Consider the following 6544-nt stretch of genomic DNA (forward strand, 5'->3'; position numbering starts at 1 on the left):
AAGCAAAGCATCACTTACCACATCCTTGGGTGGATGCGGACTTGGCCATGATGCCATTGTTGCGATAAGCTGGAGCCAGGAACAAGGGCCAAAGGTGCAGAGTAAATTTTAGAGCCGTGCTAAGTGGGGCAGGGAAAATAGACATCCCTACACCCTACTGCCAACTTATTCAACTGGTTGTCACAGACTTTCCAAAGTAGGAATCTGGCTTTGCAAACTATGACTCCATCTAATAAACTACACAAGGCAAAAGCCATCTGTGTTCCAAGAATGAACTGACCAGCCTTCAAACCATAGAACACCGAAAGTCAGCGTTGTAAGGAGGGACCTTAGAATATAGAACTTTCAAGGCCACAAAGATCATTTAGTTAAACCCTTTCACTTGAAAGAGGTCCAGAACAGGGAAGCCATTTATCCAGGGTTCACAACATCCACAGAGCTAGAACCTAAATCTGATTCCTTGTCCAATGGTCTTCCCACTGTACCATAAAAGCTATCATTCCACTCATGCCAGGCCTTTAATTAGATTTTTTTCTGCCTCCTTGCTTCCTCCCCTAAACCCGATCCCAAATTCATGCAACACACAGAGTTAGCTAATATGGGGCCAGGTGGATGTCAAGTTTCTCTTTTCCATATCTATTTGAGAGTCATACACATGCTGGGAAGGCAGAGATAATGACAGCAAGTATAGAAAGCTGAGAAATTACATCTGTTTATATCATATTCTCTCTGCAGGGATATGCATGTGTGTGGGTGTGAGTGTATCCCACATCTACGCCTGACCATTTACAACCTGAGACCATTAGGGAGCAAGGGGGTTCGACTGCCGATCTAGTCTCTTCATCCATCTCTCATGCCCCACTTTAATCCTGAGTATGGTATAATAAAAAAGCACTGGATTGGGAGTCAGGCCACATTCTGGTCCTAATGTGGCTACTAGTTAGCTGCGTGATCTTCAGGGAGTCACTCAACTGCTCTAGATCTTCCCTCGGTTGATTCTCTCCAATTTTTCCTGTACCTAGCTTCTTGGCACACAGCTGTTTTTTATGTTGTTTCCCACATTAGACTGTAAGTTCCTTGAGGGCAGGAATTGGTTTTTGCCTTTCTCTGTATCCCCACTGCTTAGGACAGTGCCTTGGACCACAGCTAGTACTTAACAAATGCTTCTTGGCTTGATTACACTTCAATTTTCCCATCGGCAAATTGGGAGGGGGGAGGGCAGGAAAGGGAGAAGACAAGATGATCACTAAGGTCCCTTCCTGCTCTAATGCAGGATCCTAAGAACTTGGTCTTATTAAGAGCTAATCAGACCAATTCTGTCTCCAGTCTTTTTCTCCAAGACCTCTCTCTTGAAGCTGAATTTAAATTTGTGGGAAGATAAATAGCACTCTTTGTCACCCACTTAAGTATTGAGCATTTTCTTCTCCAGTCCAGTATCTTCACCAAGAAATGATGAAGATTGACCCAAATGGGGTCACAAAGAGGAAAGCATGATTGAAGGATTAAGCATTTGAACAGATGTTACTCCTGAAAAATCCCTTTATTTTATATCCTGTGATGTCCTTTTTAAAAAATCACACAATTCTAGCTTTTAAATTCAATCCCACAGGTGTTGTCAAATAGGTCTACCAAGCTGTACCAAAGAACATTCTATGTTCTTTGTTCTACAATTCCATGTTCTAAAAATGTCCCTTCTGGTTGTGTCATTCCATGTTCTAAAGTATCTTCCAAAGGCACTATCCAAGTTCTAAGGTCCTTTCCATCTCTAACCTTCTGAATCCTAGGCACAAGACAAGGAGGCCTGGTCAGTGGTTCAACAAATACCTGAATGATTCATCTGTCCAATGGCCTGGGAGCAAGGTGACCTGGGCACCAGTCCTGGCTCCTAACAATTTTAGGGTTTGTTTTTTACCTCTTTCCCCATTGCTTTGGAAAGAAAGGAAGAGAGAGAAGAGGGAGAGAGACAGAGAGAGAGAGAGAGAGAGAGAGAGAGAGAGAGAGAGAGAGAGAGAGAGAGAGAGAGAGCGGGAGAGGGAGGGAGGGAGGGAGAGAGAGCACAGCGTAGTGGGAAAGGAACCAGCTAGAAGTCAGAAAACCTGAGTTCTCATCATATGACCCTAGTTAGGCAAGTCACTTGGCTTCTCCGGGGAGCCTCAGTTTCCTCATCTGTAAATGACAATAATAATACACTCTCTCACTCCCTCGCATAGGGATCAGACTTTGCAAACCAGGAACTCTTATAGAAATGGGGTTTTTTCCTAAAGTATAGAATACTCTATGGATGTGAGCTAATTGTTCCACTGAAAAGCTATTACTAACCAAGCTACTTCTAGCTTATCCCTGCAAAATTCCAAATCAGATCTACTCTGCCCCTATCAGGACAACTGAACTGATTACTGAGAAAATCCTACAGGGAAGGAAGGCCCTTCTGTTGTGGCTCAAAGGAAAGACTGACTTCTACAGGCAGTTAGATGGCATGTGGATGCCTGGAGTCAGGAACATTTGAGTTCAAATCTAGCCTCAGCTACTTCCTAGTTGTATGACTTTGGGCAAGTCACCTCATCTCTCTCTGCCTTAGTTTCCCCATCTGCAATATAATGTAGTTGAACTGGATGGCCTCTGATGTCCTTCCAAACTCTAGATCTAAGATCTAAGACCTTCAGTCCCACAATACAGTAAAATCACATCAGCAAAAAGACTGGGGTGGGGGATGTCTTCCCAATTGCAGAAGTCATAGGGCATTACTACCTTCCCCCCTTCTTTTCCCCACCCCTTTCAGGACTACAGACCTGCCCTGTTGGAAAAAAAAAAATCTTACGTAGTACTATTCATTCCCGTTTGCTTTTTTTTCTTTTCTGTAAATCAGGGAAACCATATTTATTGGTCTGGAAAGGTTTATAAAAGGGGACTATGGTTCCTTAAATCTTCTGCCCCTCTTCCCTTCTATTCCTCTCCCAAATCCTGCTTTTAGAGAGTCAATGTGGGGGAGGCCAACTGGCTGCTGGATGTTGTCCAAGGACCACCTAGCAGGCAGTGGCTTAACCCTTTCTGACTGGAAAGGATGCATTTGGTTTCCTATAGGATCCTGAAGGTAGCAAGAAATGTGGAAATTCAGGCCAATGTATTAAAAGGCTAACGAAGTTCACAAAGCAATTTGCCCACACCAATCTTGTCAAATGGTGTTGTTCAGTCATTTCAATCATGTCTGACTCTTTATGACCCCATTTGGGGTTTTCTTGGAAAAGATACTGGAATGGTTTGCCATTTCCTACTCTACCTCATTCTAAACATTAGGAAACTGGGGTAAACAGGGTTAAGTGACCTGCCCAGGGTCACACAGCTACTAAGTGTCTAAGGCCACATTTGAACTTGGGTCTTCTTGACTCCAGGCCCAACAGAGCTATAATCACCGCACTGCTTAGCAGCCCCAACCTCATCTTTGTGCCAATATCCCTTTACACATAAGGAAACTGAGCCTGAGGTTAAGTGCCAATGTTTATCACAGGCAGGTGTCAAACCCAAGTCTCCTGACTCAAAGTCCAGTGCTACCCCATTAAAAAAAAAAACAAAGCCCGAACAAGGCTTCTGAGACAGACACTGAGAAGAAGACAGAAAGAAAACCCAATGTCTCTTCATCTGGAAATTTAAGCTAAGATCCACACAAGCAGTTTTCAAAAGTAGAAACACCGATTACCCACAGCCACCTGAAATCCCTTCAAGCAGAATCATCAGAGAAAAGGATTAAAATAACTTTGAGATATTACCTTTAGCCATTAAATTAAAAAAAAGTTTAAAATATTAAAAATTCAATGTTAGCAGGGCTGTGGAGGAATAAGCACATAATTCTGAAAGAGCTAACACTTGATGCTTTATTTTTTGGAAATCAAAACAGGAATGTGTACTAAATCACAAGACTCTTAACCCCGACCACTCAGATTAAAGTCTAAGGAAAACTTGGGGTGGAGTGCAAGTGGAAGACCTGTGTGTAGCATTATCTACAGTAGGGCGGGGGGGGGGGGATTGAAAACAATTCATGGTCCCAATGATTGGAAAATGTTTGAAAAAATTGTGGTTTATAAATGTAATGCGATATTACTGTGCCATAAGAAATTACAAAGATGAAGAATGTAAGGAAATATGGGAAGACATGAAATGATGCATTCATTGTGAAGAAAGAAGATTCAAAACAAAAAAATGCACACGGACTGTGACTGGAAAAAAATAAAAACAAAGGAAGAAAAAATACACAGAAGAATGAGTTCAGAAGGGAACATAGAGTCAGTCAGGATGGTTTTTGTTAAAATATACATTTTAAAACAGAAAGTGTAGTTTACAATTCATATAGAATCATATTTTGTTTGTATGTTTGAATGTTTATTTTTGTGGATGGTTACTAAGTTGGTAGTAATTTTCTTTAGTTTTAAATATTAACATAAATACACAAAAAACCATCATTCCCTGCTTCCTATTCTCATCTCATAGCACCTTTCTATATAATGAGTTGCCTAATAATGAGGAAAACTACAACAAAATCACCTCCCTTGTCAGGCCTGGTATTTACATGGCTAATTAGGCAGCTATAGACTTCAGGCTATGGCCTAGAGAATGCTGCTTCTCTGGACAACTGAAGTATGTGGCAGGACCTAAAAGCCCTGGACAGGATGGAGGCAGAGACAGCAAGTGAAAAATCTATTTCAGGATTTCTTCAGGTGATTTTCTTTCTTCCAATCTCTCCAAATTCTTTTTGACCTTCAGATTTCCCAGTTCTATTGATGTCTTTTCTTTCCTTGGAAGACAAAAAATAGTGAAGCCCAAGAAATCCCCTCCTTCTCTCTCTCCTTCCTCCTTTCTCCTCCTCCTCTTCTTCTTCTTCTCTCTCTCCCTCCCTCCCTCCATCTCTCTCTCCCTCCCTTCTTCTGTGTGCCTCTCTCTCTTCCTTTCTTCTTCTCCTCCTCCTTCTTCTTTCTCTTCTTCTCCTATCTTTCTCCCTTCCTCCCTCTGTCTCTCTCTCCCTCCCTTCTCTGTCTCTCTTCCTCCCTTCTCTTTCTCTGTCTCTCTCTTCCTCCTTTCTCTCTCTGTCTCTCTCCCTCCCCCTCTCCTTCCCTCCCTTTTTCTTTTTTTTCTCTCTGTCCCTCCCTCTCTTCCTCTCCTCTCTCTTTTCCTTTCACTCTCTCTCTTCCTCTCTATCTATTTCTCTCTTCCTCTCCCTCCCCCTTCTCTCTGTCTCATATATGTTATATATCCATGTATACATATAGATGTGTGCATACACACACATATATTGGACAGCTAGGTGGTACAGTGGATAGAGTGCTGGACCCAGAATCAGAAAGATTCACCTTCCTGAGTTCAAATCTGCCCTTAGATACTTACTGGCTGTGTGACCCTAGGCAAGTCACTTAACCCTGTTTGCCTCAGTTTTCTGGGCTGAAGAAGCAAATGGTAAACCATATCTTTGCCAAGAAAACCTCTAACGGGGTCACAAAGAATCTAACAGAACTGAAACCACTCAACAACCACATACATATATGAAAATATTTACATATGCATATAAATACATGTGTATATATGTATTATATATATGTATATATAGCATATCTGACAGAAGCTATTAAACATGTGATTCAAAGTTGGGTGTCCCAAAGAAATGCTAGGAGATGTTACCCACTTTGTTTCAATGTCCAGGTGTTGTTATTAAAAAGGAAACTGCTCCTGGCCTTCATTTTCCAACTTTTCCAAAGGTTTCTGCCCTTTCTGAAAAATATCTTGGTTCAGTTTCTGGTTGAAATGGTTAATCACAGGACACTATAGAAAATTCAATAAGAAAAAGAGAAGTTTCTTTTGCAAATTCTGCTCTTCATCAAAACCCAACAGAAAAGGCCTCCAGCTGTGAACTGGTCCAGTCACTCTGGAAAGCAATTTGGAATGATGCCTAAAAAGCTATTAAACTGTGCATACCCTCTGACCCAATGGTACCACTACTGGCTCTATATCCCAAAGAGATCAAAGAAAGAGGAAAAGTACCCAGATATACAAAAATATGACTTTATATTTTGTCCTTTTCCCCCTAAAGCTCTTTCTATATCCATCTGAATCCTAGAAGTAACCCTTTGAGTTAGGCTTTGACTTATCCCCATTATACAGATGTGGTAACTCAAGTCCAGAGGCATACAATAAGATAGTAACCTTGGTCTGCTAGCTCAGGGGTCATTCCACCCTATTGTGCAGCATCTGCATTCATGGTGTCTCCTGTTCAATGGTGCCATTACTTCTGATCCTTCCCTTAGTTAGTATCCATCAGACTAGAACAACATGGTGAAGAGGAGAGAGCACAGGGATGGTATTTGGGGTGTTGGGTTCACATACAATATGTGTCCTTGAATAAGTGGTTTTACCTCTCTTAGTCTCAGTTTCTTCATCTGCAAAATGGGGGCAGGGATTTTCACTCTGCTTCAAAAGACTGTCCTGAAGAAAACACTTCTCAAAATATGAGTTCCTATATTATATTATATTATATTATATTATATTATATTATATTATATTA

Source organism: Petaurus breviceps, unplaced genomic scaffold, assembly GCF_028583685.1.
Source record: "Petaurus breviceps papuanus isolate PSGF00001 unplaced genomic scaffold, PetGlider_PUasm1.0 176, whole genome shotgun sequence".
Classification (NCBI taxonomy): domain Eukaryota; kingdom Metazoa; phylum Chordata; class Mammalia; order Diprotodontia; family Petauridae; genus Petaurus; species Petaurus breviceps.